General features: G+C 54.9%; 1 protein-coding gene across 3 annotated transcripts in view; it reads right to left on the bottom strand.

Moving 5' to 3' along the window:
* The window catches only part of LOC140900398 (CYFIP-related Rac1 interactor B-like), a 37,525-nt gene extending 25,141 nt beyond the window's left edge, over positions 1-12,384 (bottom strand). For 2 of the 3 annotated variants that reach the window (XM_073317636.1, XM_073317633.1), the window contains exon 1: positions 12,163-12,384. The gene's annotated coding sequence lies outside the window, so the exon portion shown is untranslated. The remainder of the gene's footprint in view (positions 1-12,162) is intronic. The other variant, XM_073317639.1, reaches the window with a different exon arrangement.
* Positions 12,385-14,369: the final 1,985 nt, after the last annotated feature.

Genomic DNA, 14,369 nt, shown 5'->3' with positions numbered 1-14,369 from the left:
TTCAGGGCAGTTTGGAAAGTGCCGTTTTTGTGCATGGTTGTAGCTGGCAGGCCCGGCGAAGGAACCCCTGTGACAGCTGCTTTGGAGCCCCCTAACGGGAGGTGGGCATCTGCACTGTACCCGCCAGGGCTTTGGGCTGAAGGGGGGTAGCATTCCCAATTGAGGGCACTGGGCCGTAGGCAGTCTGGAGCAGCTGCCTCCACCATCTGGAAGAGCAATTATGTGAAACAAACAGCCGTGAGGGTGACCTCGAATGAGGTTAAATCGAATTGACTCTGATTCGGTTTCCTCATCTTTGCGAATGGGGCAAGGGCACCAGCTGCCCCAACAGCCGGATTGCCACTGCTCCCAAACCAGCATAACCTTCCTCCTGGGCACCTCAACCCCTCTCATCCTCCTTGCTGACACCGCCCCATCAGAGACAACAGTGCCACCCAGTTCCCACCACCACGACTGCCAACACTTCCATCACCATGATTATCAACTTGGGTACCACCCATACCATAACCACGGTCAGTTACCCGAACAAACTGCCCATACCCAAGTGGGAAGGGACCTCTTCCACATGTGAAGACAGCCCAATAGCCTGGACACAGACACGCGACAGGAGAAATGAAGGAATTAAGTGGAGAAGCAGAGCGGATGGGGAGTAAAAATCCAGGCCAGCATTTTCACAGCTGGGCCCCTTAAGTTAGACACTTCCACCTGTGTTTAGACACGTAGATAATTTGATTTTCAGAGGTGTTGAGCACCAGCGGGAGCTGCCAATGTCCTGCGCTGCTGAGAATCAGGCCACTGATTCAGGTACTTGAATATAGATTTTGGTGCCTCTTGTTGTTTGTTTATGGGGGTGCCTGCAGTAGGGTAGGTGCTTTTCAAACACTAAAGAGGGACAGTCTCTGCTTCGAGGACAGACGGGTTAGACCATGGTTAGAGAAAGGGGAACAACAACAGGCAATGTTTATACCGGTCAGTTTGATTCACCATAAGCAGCACAGCCGAAGTGGGTCTTTAAGAGGGATTTAAATGTGGCCAGGGCAGGAGCTCCGTGGATGAGTTCTATGCAAAGGGGGTCAGGTAGATCTAAGTTACGTCACCCAACTTTGAGAAGGCTGGTGCTCTCTGTCCCTGTTTTTTCTTGCAAGGAGGAATACCTGAGGGGAGAGACTTTGGAGGGTGACCTTTAGTCATTGCAAAGCACTTAATTTCTTTGCAACCCTCCATGATACTTGGTTCCAAACGTTCCCCACACCCTGTTCCGTTAGGACTAAGAACCGGCCTGAACTGCAGCAGTCATATCCTGTCTGATTCGGATCAGGTCACTTGCTGAGAACGGTGCTTAACGAACCCCCCTCCAATCAGCCAGTAGTCTCGACTCAGGAAAGTCTTTAGCCGGCCTTCTGCTTTTGCTTTCTGAATGGCAGACACCATGTAAACAAACCACAAGCGCAAGAAAAAGTGTGAGGTCTCTGTTTTTCGAAAGGGCTGCAAGGGAAGCTAGAAAAACAGCCCCGCTCTTTACTGACGTCTGCAGGATGTACCGGGCGGTTGGAAACAAATGATGCTCTTTGCACTCCCCGCCAACTAACCATTTCTAACCCGGGTAACTTCCAGTCGTGCCAGTGACACAGTATTCATACTTCAACTTTGAGACTGCAAACCAGATGCCAGGGTGAGGGGTGCCTTATAAAACCGTGATGGGTGGGTGGAGGTCCTCCATTGCTGCCAGTCTTGTCATCCTTTCTTCCTCTCTTTTCCATTCTCTCCCTTTCTTGCATCTCCTTGAATTGCAGTTCCAGGAGCACTTAAAAGTGCATGAGTGAGGAAGTTGCTTTAATTACTGTGCTCTGAATTGCCAGCCAAATAGCTGCATCCCTCTAGCTCCTGCCAGACACCGGTATACCCCCAAATACCTAGGGAGCATGTCCTCAGGGCTGGCTTACAGATGTGTGAATCTCTCTACCAAGCAACATATGCCAGAACCCCATCTTTCCTGGGTATGGACTCCCCCAGTTGTGCATGCTTATGACACCCCTCCAGCAGCTTCTCTGTCTACTCTAGGGTCGTCCCCACAACCTGATGTGGGGCTCTGCATCTTCTGGTAATGCCCCCACACCTTCCAACACATGGGTAGGGCAGCCAAGAGATCGGGCCAGTCTTTTCCAAACAGGGACTGATGGGACTCCAATCTCGATGGTGGCTAAGTAGCCCCCCAGCATTGATGGGTGTCTGGGTGGTTGGATCTGGGTGTGCATGACTTTGATTTTTCTCCCGGTTCAGGCACTGACTTCCTATTATTTTACGTCCTAACGTGAACTGGTCGTTTTTTCGGCTGATCGGGTCAGCCCTCCGTGGTTGATTCTTCCCACCGTGCGTTCCAGCCGTGTTATGGTAATCGCATGTCCTGGGAGCGCTCAGTGAATGTTTCCTGTGCGTCATCCTAGGGAAGAGATTCTCTGCAGCAGATTCCTGGGCAGCCAATGGGATGATGAGCAAATTCGACTGAGGAGCTTCCCGATCCAAAGCTCATTGTAGTTATTATCACGGATCCTAACCATCTTGCCTCCGAGACATGACCAGCCTCAGAGATGTAGCAGGGGCTAATGGGAAAGCAGATGATGAGCTGGCCACAGTGATCCATCAGAAATGGCCACACTGACCACAAAGCAACGCCAGCTGGTCCAGCTTTCAGCACTGCTGGTCACCAAGGCCCAGCATCTCAAAAGCATTTAGACAGGTTTCAGAGTAGCAGCCATGTTAGTCTGTATCTGCAAAAAGCTCACAAAAGCTTATGCTCAAATAAATTTGTTAGTCTCTCAGGTGCCACAAGTACTCCTTTTCTAAAAGCATTTAGGTGCCCAGTTCTACTGGGAATTAAGCACCCAAATACCTTGAACAATCTGGATCCAAGAGCCCACCCCTGCGCTTCCCTTGCTCTGCACTCTCCTCATGCAGAGGGGCATATTCACAATCCTGGCTTTTCTCATGAAGGCCACTCTGTGGTATCAGCCCTCCCTACCTAACATCTTTCACTCAGAGACCACATCCTCCCTTGACAGCTTCATTTCACAGCCACTATAAAGCTGCAGACCCCAGGCATTGAGCACATGAGCGATGGGGACATGTCTGTCTTGTGAGCAGGTCTGAAGCTGTGGGAACTCCCGTGGAGGAGGTGAGAGATGACCACAGATCTCAACTCTCCCAGTGAAGTGCAATGCTGGCTGCTGTGACCAAGCCTTCCAGGCAACACCTCCCGCAGAGGTGCTAAATACCATTTCAAAGCTTTTCCAGGTGCTCCTGGAGCAGGGAGAAATCTAGACCAGGTGGAGGACATTTCGTGCATGCAAATGTTGATTTGCACCGCACACGCGGATGCTGTGGGGAGGAGCATGGTATACACAGGTAGACAGATGTCACCAAATGGCTGTTGCGCTATCCCTTGTCTGCTTGTTGGATCCACCTGTTGTCTCTCATCTTCGATTGCCAGCGCTTTGGGGTAAGGGCTGTATTTCTGTTATCTGCATGTACAGCACCTAGCACGATGAGGCCTTATCCCTGTAGGTGCTACCACAATATGTGGTGATAACTTTCACTTCCTGCAGAATTGGGTTGGATTTGAACTAGCCACATAGGGGGAAGTTTCCATGTCCCCCTCAGATCCCCTGAGCACCATCTAGTTCCTCCATTTAGGGTCCTTTTTTGTCCATCCTTGCACAGCAATTAAGTTCTGTGAGCCTCTGCCTCAGGTTGCCATGACAAACTAACTTACCACCCCAGACGTGGTGTTTTTCTATCTGGGGCTCGCTACGCAGTTAAAATAACCTGAAAAAGAACAGCCGTCTCTTTGTCAAATTAGAAGCCAGTGCTGATATTCAGAAGCACTAAATTAATGGGAACCTTAAATCGCCAAGGGGCCCTGTTTTTTGTTGTTGTTTGTTACATCAGTACATCCACAGGCCCCGTAAACTATCTGACACTCCTCATTAAACCGTAATGCGGCAGCTGCTGCGGCATGTTCTGTCCCTGCCCGGGGCCGGGCCCTAAGCACTCTGTTTGAAGCTACAGGGGTGGGAAGGGTATTGCCCGCTCGTTTCTTCAGTCCCTGAGCAAGGGACAAGGGCTCAGCTCCTGCAGAACCAACACGTTTTATCCCAGAAAAGTGACAGAAGAAGCCCTTAGGGTAAATCCAGGCTTAGCGAAACTAGAGCGCTGGATAGCTTGGTTCCAAGCAGGTTTGTGGTGTCTGCACATGGCCTGCTGGATGGCTTTGGAGCATGGGTAGGGGTGTGATGGGACTAGTGCCTTCTCTGCCGAGTTTTTTTTTTTTTACATATGGATTATTTCTTATTTCTCTGTTTAAAAAATATATAAAAACCCCAAACCGCTTCATTAAATAAGCCAGAAGCCCAGAAAGAATCCCCAACCCCGCCTGCTCAAGGAGATTTTAGTGCCCTGCTGACGCGGAGATGAATTCCCCATCTGGAATCTCTCTGCGCGGCTCTGGTCGCTTGCAGTGTGGGAACTGTAGGCGCAGGGCTGGGCTGCTGATTAAGGCCTGAGCAATTGTTGGAAGGGGCAGGGCTAACTCCGTTCTTACAAAGCCAACCTGTCCTCTGCCTCATTGAGAGCACTTGGGCCCGCCAAGCTTTTACCTATTTTATGCCAGGTGCTTTGGGTGCAGCCCTTTTCTCTCTCTTCCCATCCCAACATGTCCAGCTTTTAATGGGCTTTATGTGGCAGAAACCAGAGTTGAATAAATAACAAGCAAGGAATAATTTATAAGCCATATTCAGCCTCTCTTATCCACCATCTGATGGCAATTCCCTCCAGCTGATTCCATTAAAGCCTCTTCAGTGGGTTTGCTTTCTGGACCAAATACAGAAAAGTCCAAATTCCAGCTTCGCTGGGATTGGTAAGAAAGGTCGCATGGGATTCTTTCTCTGCTCTGATTGGATCAGCGGGTGAATGGTTCTGTAGTGTATATGTGCACGTGCAAATTTAAAATCTGGTGTCTGCAGGTACTTGTGCACATGGCTTTGAAATGCCCTTTCCACGGACCACTTTTGCCAGTAAAATTGCTCAGATGTCTGCCTGAAAAAGGGGAGCAAATGCAGCTGAAGCAAATCCCTTTAAAGGTTCAAACAAGCATCCATGGAACCAAATGTCTGCAGTATCCCTCTCCCCGTAAGAGAGGCAAGGAGCGTTCTTGGAACGGGTGGATTTCTTGGAAACCCCAATCCATGCAAACCATCTATTGTTTATTGGCAGTCAGGCTGCATGACCAGAGTGGTCCCTTCTGGCCTTAAAAGCTAAAGTTGTTCTCAGCACTTTTTCCTAGTCCTCTGACCTGTGCAATGCTGCTTTGGCTTACTCATTTCCCTCCTGGCAGCCTTTGGGCTTGAGTGTGTCCCTCCGCAGAGCGGCTAGGTGCCAATCATTTGAAGGGTGTTAGGAAGGAAGGTGCAGTGAATAGGAACAGCTTGGTGATACTCTGGCGGTTCTTATTCTGTGCAGGGCTGAGGGGAGAGGAGGGTAGGGGGGGACAACTGGACTGAGGCCTCAAGCTCAGTTGCCCCCCCAAAACGACTGTAACTGAGGTGAAATGGGAGGGGGTGATACGTCAGCCCCCAAATTTTTCTCAGCGGGCCTGTTTCTGTGGCTCTGCTGCATGCAATGCTAGGGCAGTGCGAAGAGATGAAACAGCAGCAAAAATGTTTTCCCCCTTTACCATTGAAATGTCTCTTCAGCTTCTAGCGGGCTCTGGTCTCTCCTCAGGACGTTGCTTGGTTGCCGTTCTTTGATTGAAGGCCACCAGAAACCAGAGCCTAGACTCAAAGGGATTTAGGCTCTGAACTGGTGGAAGTTAGGATCCTAAATACTTCTGACAATCTGCGCCCATGTGTCTATGTCCCACTCACTGTCTTTTACATATGCAGAGGGGTGCTGCAGGAATCCAGGCTCTAGCAAGATCCCCGATGTATAAATTACAGTTTAAAAGGCAAAGGTGAGGGGGAAGAATGATCTCGTTTAACGGCCCTTCCACACTGCAGAGCAATGACTCGCCCTTGAATGATTTTAGGCCCAGTCAGTCTCTCCCAATTCCCGCAAGGCTCTGGAAGGAACCTGGGGCTCGCTCTCCAGAGCCTATATACAGTCCCCTCTGGCTCGGCTCTGCCTGCCATGGTGGAGTCCACTGCCGCCTGAGGAGGTTTAGTGGATTCATTGTCTCTTCTGAGAGTTCTGTCAGGCCGCCTCCAGAATGTCTGAGGTGGGAACTGAAGGAGATAAAGCTAGGAAGGCAGGGAGGGAAGATTCACCCCAATATTTGATCCTCAAGCACCAAAACCCCATGTCTTTTCCAGCAGAGTGTTGCAAGCTCAGGCAACCAACCTCAGCAAGGGTAGCGGAGAAGCTGGGGTCTGCCTGAGCAAAGTTCGTGGGGAAAGGTCAGTCGGGCTGGAGCGCCAGCTTCCACTCCAGATGCCAAGTGCCCGGGGACGGCCGCAGAATAGGGCAAGTAGGCAGGAGAGCGCAGATAGGGCTGTGCGAAGCTGCTCTGCGCCCTCCCGCCATCCGTCCCCGGTTATCTTCAAAGGCTGTCTATGCTTCTGCTCTGTTGTCTGCCTTTGGGTCTCTACTACATCCCAGAATCCTCCTGGCTGGCCGTCTCCTTTTGAAGCAGGGCAGCAGCCAGCGCTAGGTTCTGGGCACGGCAGGGGAGCGGAGGCTCCAGCTGCAGATGACAGAGCAGAAACCAGGAGGAAGGAGTGACCTATGGAGGGGATGGAGCTGTTTATGGAGCTGGGTGCCTGGGAGGGGCAGGAGGGGCCAGCCCTCTCTTTGGTCTGGATGCCAGGTAAGGCAGGTCCTGCTCCTGCTTTTATGGGTGGTAGGAGTGTCTCTGATGGTAGTGGTGGGGGGTGTCTCTGCCTCTCGGAGAGGAGAATGAGACCCCCAAAGAGGGAGGGTTCTCGGGGCCTGTGGCACGCGGCTGTCAGCTGAACAGGTCTGCTCTGCTCTACCCAGTAGGTGCTGCTCCCTGCTAGGGGATATAATACAGGGATGGGAGTGAATTGCTAGGTCAGGCACACAGTGTGCGGAGGACACTGTGGAAAGAAAAGTGCATTGGGCTAAATCTTTTTACAAGTCCCTGCCTCTGAAATCACTGCTTAATTTACTTCAGCGGTTGAGCTGAGGCTTTGCCATGTGTGCGGAACACTTCTCGGAATCAGAGTTGGGAGCTAGGACTCCTGGGTTCTGTTCCTGGCTTTGCCACTGACTTGCTGTGTGATCTCAGCCCAGTCACTTAATTTCTCTGTACCTCCATTTCCTCAGCTGTAAAATGGGTATGAAAATACTTACTGAGGGGTGCATCTCAAAAGACTGCTGGGAGGTGTAATTAATTCATCCTTGCTAAGCACTTTGAGGCTCTCAGGGGAAAGGTAAGTAACACAAGCACCAGGCCTTGGTAATTAGCTACAGAACTGCATTATTTTGTAACTTATTTTCAGATCTAGATCTCACGAGTATCCCACGGTTTGCACTGCCGGCTGATCACCAGCATGATGAACTGAAAACCTACCTTCTGGGCTGGTGGGGGCCCTGCTGTACCACCCGGTGCCCTTCTCTGTTCTCTCTGAAGGGAGAGCCTGTGATGTACCTTCCGTCTACAGAAAGGTACATGTATGGGGTTCACGTGGCTCCTCATTCCCCTTTGCACTGAGCTCATCTTTCTACCGGGCGCCTCTTGGGGCCTGTGTTAGCGAAGAAAGAACACGGCAGAGATGCCCTCGGGACGGGGGGTGGTCGGCACAAGAAACCGCACCCAGGAGCCTTGCTTGGAGAGGGCTCCCTGCAGACTGAGGATGCAGGAGCGGAACTCCCCAGAGGAAGAACAAAGTGGAGGGGGGGGACGGGGAGGGGAGAGCAGATGGGGGGTGGTGCAAGAGAAGGAAAGTGAGGGAGGGAAGGGAGTAAGGCAGCGGGGAGGCAAAAGAGGAGAAAGCCGCAGAACCAGGGGATGGGGAAGGAAGAGGGTAAGGGCAGCGGGATGCGGGGATGCTCTCCAAGGGGCGAGCGGGGCAGCTGAGCTGGGAGCATGCACTCCTGTTCTGGCGGAGTTTCCAAACGCATCGTGTACAGCTCCCCCAGCTCTTCCTGGCCAGGTGCTTCATTCCAGCAGCCGTCCCATGCCCGGCCTTTGGATCCAGCGGCGAGGAAGTGGTGCTGCTGGTTTCGCCCCGTCGAGACACTCGCGTGGCATGAAGGGGCGATGGGAGGCGGCTCAGGTTTTCAGCATCCATTCTACGACCCGCTCCAGCCTGACGCGGAGCAGGCCCCAGGAACTGAGTGTATTGTCTCTGAGGTGAAACGTTTTAAATCCACGCATGCATATTTAACGCTGATTTGCACCCGAGGGACAGGCGAGGCGGTTTAAAGGAGACGCACGGACCTGCCCTTCAGTAACCACGCTGCGGCTTGTCTCCACAGGGCTTCCCAAGGAGCGAATCAACGCAGGCCCGAGCCGATGGGCTCAATTATAGGGCAAGAAGCGGACAGGTTCAACGGTGTCTGGGTGCAGCACACAATGGACAAAGCGGAGTGGAGACAGACTCACGGAGGTGCACCGGTGGTGGGGGTCAGAGCAGGCCAGTGCAGCCCCAGCGGAGTTGGGCAGATCAGAGCTGTACGACCGGAAGGCCGAGCAGGGGGATGTCAGTGCAGCCCCAGAACACGGCGCTAATTCAAGGGCAATGGTGACTGCAGAGGCGGGTCAGTGGCTAGCAGAGAGCCCCAGTCCAAGAGCAGTATGAATCAGAGGAGCTCTTCTATAGCAGTGTATGGACTCGACAGGACCAGCCCAAGGGCAATATCGACTTGGCAGGCTCAGCGCAAGTGCACGCCGAGGTCCTGTCCTTTGTACAGGTGAATTCAGTGCTGGTGAAAGGGGCTAGGCTGGCAGCCCCAGACTGCAGCATGGGAATTTCCAGCGGAAGCGTCATGGAGCTGACCTGCTAACGTGTCTCATCGGGTCAAAGCAGGGATGGCACAGGAACTGTTGAACTGCAGGCATCGGAAAGTGGCCAGGATCTAGGAGGGGCTGCATGGGGATCAGGTCAAGGGCAGTATGATGGTGGACCTACTAGAAAAACAGCTATTGCACGAACTGGAGGTGTCCAGACTCCATCGAGTACAGTCGAGGCTAGATGCAGCCAGCACTAACGCTGCCCAGTAAACACCTGCTCAGCGGAGACTTGCTTTCCCTTCCTGCTCCCTTCAGTGCACTGAATGTGTCTGACAGGAGCTGCATACAAATATGGAGGAGGAGAACTGCCCAGCTTAGGGAAGGCTATGGCTGTGGGGGTGAGTGGGGAAGACCTATCGCCTGTTCCCCAAGGGGCTGTTCTGAGTAAGATCCTGAAGATGGAGGCATTTGGGGTATGATTCCCCTTCAAAGGGAAGCAGTGGGAGCCAAACTGAGTCTGGAGATGTTTTATCCAGCCACGCCGAGTCTTCCTCCCCCCACACCCTCGCCCCGCAATGCTCCAGGACCCAGGGAGCGCAGAGATGACAGAAGAGCAGATGCAAAGGATTTCAGTTTTTCAAGAGCACCCTGGGAGCTGCTGGTGGTGCCCCCCAGTCCTCCTCTCCCTCTGTACCCCTTTGAGCTCCAGGGAATGGGGCAGGGCACCCCAGCTGTACCCGTGAAGAGTGTGTGACCCTGCAAAGTGCAAAGGAGCAAGCTCAGCAGAGGAGCCCAAGAAGAGCCAGGAGGGCAGCACGTGAGCGACCCCCTTGCCGACAGAGTAAGCCCATTCTACATCAGATTGGAAGCAATTCCTAGATAGGCTACTTGGAACTCAGCTGACCTCCTTCCCTCTCCAGCCCATCCCTGGTCAGTCCCACTCCCTCCAGATCTGCTAGGGGAAATGGGGGCACTCAAGTGGATCCCTGCAAGCAACAAGGGCCTGGAGTCTACTGGGCTCACCCTACTTCTCTCGAGCAGAGCTGCAGCCATAGCTCACCCTCACTGGAGTTCTTGGAACTGCTTCTGGAATCCCTAAGGCTGCCAGCCCCTGCTACGTCCAACACTGCCTCACCTAGGACCAGCCTCTGCCCAGGTGAGAGGTGGCAACAGCCCAGGGCTTCGTCTATAACAGGGGTGGCCAAACTGTGGCTCGTGAGCCACAGGTGGCTATTTTACCATTAAAGTTGGGCTTGCGGAGCCTCACACGCCCTCCCATTCTTCACCTACCAGGCTGGTGGGGGAGGGAGCTCAGGATCTCTGCCTTGTAGCAGGGTGGTGTGGTAGGGGCTTCTGCCGAGCCAGGGAGGGGGGTCTTGGGGCATCAGCCCTGTGGGGCACACCTGCCAGGGTTCAGGGCTTCAGCAGGAGCAGGGCTCAGAGGGCCAGTAAGTTTGGCCACCCTGGTCTATAATATTCCATCATAGCACCCTGATGTGGACGAACCCTCCTTTCCTGGCAATCTTCATGTTCATTCATTGCTGGGCTGCACATCCTCCCCCTGGACTGACCGCCCTGTCCCAAGGCCAGTGAGTACTGCTCCCTCAGTGGACCACCTCTGTCTGGAGAAACCCCTGTGCTGGGATGGGCCAGAAACACGACTATGTTCTTGTCCTTTAGGGATCCTGACTTAGCTGCGTGTAGTTTTGGTCTGTGTTGCTTTCTTGCTGATGCTCAGGGTAGGTGGTGCATTGAGCCTGAAAGCCTGCATCACTGAATTTGAATCCGACTCCCCTGTATCGTGCCAGAAAGCTAAGCCACGGAGGATACCTAGGTACCAGAATGCTGGCGCATTCCCACCAGACACAGCACAGAGAAGAGAATCTACAAGCCCCAAACCCACGGGAGAAGTGGAAGCTCCGAGTGGCCTGATCCCCTCCCCTATGCCCAATATCCCCCCACCCAGATCCCATCAAGGGCAGAGATAGATTAACCCCAGGCAGGCCTCCTCCTTCCCAGGTCTTGTTTTGCAGGAGATTAATAAACACTCCTTGGAAGGCAACCTGGGAATGAATTTCACTGCAATTCCTGAAATTCTCTCACCCCTCCCAGAAGCTGTCTCCATTGTCCTATTCTCCAGGCCAGCCAGGACCCAGGCACTGACCCAGAAGAAGGCATCACAACAACAGCTGGAAGTCACCCTCACCAACAAGAAGCCCCTTTGATCAAGAGAAGGCAGCTACAGACCAAACATCTCCTGACACTTTGGGAGATGGATGCTGGGCTCTACTGGGGGGAAGTGGGGGGGGGATGTCTGGGTCCTGGGAGCTGTGATCTCTGGGAGATGCCAGAAGCAGGAGGTAAGGTAACAGGGATGGGCACGATGTCACCCCGTTCTCTTGTCCCCAAGCAGGCAGCTCCCACTTTGCTTGACAGCAGCACCCTGGTGGGTCTTGCTCTCCCTTGGCCAGAGCAGGTGAGGGGCCACGCTCCTCGCAGCCAGGCCGCTGGTACCTCCATACAGCCTCCTTCCCAGCCCTTCTGGGAACTTGTGGCAAAGGCCACCATGGACCCCAGAGGAGCCGCTCGGGCCCCAGCACAGCCGGAGAGGAAGAGGGAAAGCTGGCCCCCAAGCCAGGGCGCTCAGCCTGCGCCTCAGTGCCAAGCCGGCCAGCAGCGCGCTCGCCTCTCTCATTGCCTGCTACTGCAGGAGAATTTACCGCAGGGGAGCTGAGGAGGGAGATGCAGCGCCCAGCTGCCGGCAGCGGGGGATGCACCGACCCCCAGCTTGCAGAGCGAGACCCCCCCCCCTTGGAGGGGCCCGTTGTGTGCAGAGGGAGGAGGGGGACCCAGCTTGCCTGCAAAGAGCACGGACCTCCCCCCCCAACCCCTCCGTGCTTGGCATGGAGTCACCTTCAGCTCCCACCCAGCGCAGGGGCAGAGCAGTGCAAACAGGGCAGGCTGGGAGACGGCAAGCCTGGCATCGGTAGCCGTGGGGGAGCACAGAGACACCCCCCCCCCCGCGTTGCAAAGAGACTTGAGGGGCTCCATGGAGGCAGGCGGCGGATTGCTGAATAGGGAGACCAGGGGAGCCCGCAGCGGGCAGCTTCCTGCGGGCTCTGCCCCCACCCCAGCCTTGCTGCCCCCCACCCCAGCCTTGCTGCCCCCCACCCCTTGTCTCCTTCCCTGGCACTCACCGCTCGCCAGCCCGGTGCTCAGGGGGAGGCAGCCGCGAGGACAGAGGCTGGGTCCCAGGTCCCTGCAGAGCCCAGGAGGAGTGAGGCGCGGCTGGGGAGCTCAGCCGCCCCGGCCCCTGGGTGTGTGTGAGCGAGCGTGTGCCTCGCTGATGAAAGCAGGCTCAGTGCAGCAGCTGCTGCTATCAGTAGAAAATGCATCACAAAGACCACCATAGACCACTGCTCCCCCCCCCCCCCCAAGACAGCGGTGACGTCTAAAGTGCAGGGAAGCCAGGGCCGCTTAACCCTCTGCTCGCCGGGCTGCCCGTGCCTCAGGTCCCGCTGCGCCCTGGAGACCCTGGCGCGGGTGGGGGAGCCGCAGGGCATTAGGAGCCGGGAGACCCATTTCTCAGAGCTCTCCTACCCCTGCTAGGGGTCTGCCAAGCTGGCTCGCTAGCTCACTGCTCGGGCTGCCTGACCCTTGTAGGGGGCCAGCTCTTTCTTTCCAAGCCCCGGCTGTCAATTTGTCTGGCAATGGATCTAGTGGCTGGAGCACTAGCCTGGGAACCAGGCATTCGCCTCCCAGCTCTGCCCCCGAGCTGCTGCGTCAGGCCAGGGGAGGCATGTCATCCGTGTGCCTCTGTTTCCCCTCTCGCCATGGGCCAATCCTGCTTAGCTCCATTGTAAGGGCTCCAGGGCAGAGGCTGCCTCTCACGCTGCACCTGGTGCAACGGAGTTCCCACCCCCGCTGGAGCCCTGGACACTGCTCTGACATAGACCATGATAATCCCGCTCACCACTAGAATATTGGCTAGCCCATGCAGCGAGCAGGCTATTTACCGCTTGTCCCCAGGGCTCCCTCTTGGCCAGAGGTGCTGGGGGTGCGGCCACACCCCCTGGCTTGAAGTGGTTCCCATCATATGCAGGGTTTACAGTTTGGTTCAATGGCTCTGAGCACCCTCACCTCAGCACCAACTGTTCCAGCCCCCCTGCTCTTAGCCAGCCTGCCCTCATCCTGGCTGCTGTGTCCGTCCTGGCATTGTCACCTGGCAGGTGACAGGTTCTGCAGCTCGTGTGGCCCTGGGCTAAGAGCGGCTGGCTGGGAAATGATCACAAGGGAAGGCTGGCGTAGAGCAGACAGGCACTGGGGGAAGGAGAGAGAGGCCCCTCTCTGTCGGGAAGGGTGGGCCAAGGATACAGGCTGAGAAGCTGGACTGTGGTGGGAGATGGGAGGACAGGAAGCTATGGAAACGTTCAAAGGATGAGATCTGCCGGGCGCGTGCATTGACTCCCAAGGGCAGTGGTTGAGGTGCCGTCCCGGCGGGGATTCTGGAGTGGACTAGATAAGACAGCAGAAGGAATGACGCGGGGGGCCTTGCTTCGTGGATGAAGCAGGTGGTCCCTTTTGGGCCGATTGCACTGCTGCAGCTATGGACTTGCCCACTCTGGTGGAGGTCTCAGAGTTGGGTTTGAAGGAACCTCCCTTCCTTCCCCCTTGCTACCAGGTCCTAACATCTCCCACACACTTCCTACAGCTCTGTGAAAACTCTTCCTCTCCTAGCAATCTGATGAGATTCCTGCCACCCAGCCCAGAGCCCGGCTGGTAAGACGCAAACCCACCTTCTTTTACCTCTGTAGCAGTCTCCTCTCCACCCACCTGCCTTTTGCTACTCATCCTCCAAAGCTTTGCCCCCGCGCCATTTCCAGCCTTCTCCGTCCCAATCCATCTCCCCCCACTTCTCGCCTTTGGCTTGCTCTTCGTCGGACTTGGCTGCTGTCCGTTCTTGGGAGTCTCGCAGACATGGTGCAGTCATATTAGAGTGGAGGATCTTGTATGTCCAGCTGTTTTAAGGGAGGCCACCCAGCCCTCTGTCAGCACAGCAGCCCTCGCGGTTCCTAGATGCTGGGCTGTAACACGCTGGCTGGAACACAGTCATTTCTCAGCTCTGTAGGTTTCCAGATGTTGTGCTGTGAAACCGTGGAACTAATGCAGTCTCAGGGCTGGAAGTTCCCAGCTGTTCAGCTTGGCACTGCCATTCTGCAGACTAAGAACGAAGGACAGCGAGGGCCCCAGAAATGTGGCACATTTTCCATTGAAGGGAGTCGTCTTTGTTTTTGTGGCTAAACGCTGAGCATCACTACAGTCTGGACAGAGACCAGCTCCCTTCCCAGCCACAAGGTTAGTGCTGTGTGATCACAATGGCTGCCACTGAGGACTGGCAAAGAGG

The sequence above is a fragment of the Lepidochelys kempii genome, chromosome 19, assembly GCF_965140265.1.
Source record: "Lepidochelys kempii isolate rLepKem1 chromosome 19, rLepKem1.hap2, whole genome shotgun sequence".
Lineage (NCBI taxonomy): Eukaryota > Metazoa > Chordata > Testudines > Cheloniidae > Lepidochelys > Lepidochelys kempii.
This window is presented reverse-complemented; position numbering and strand designations above follow the sequence as displayed.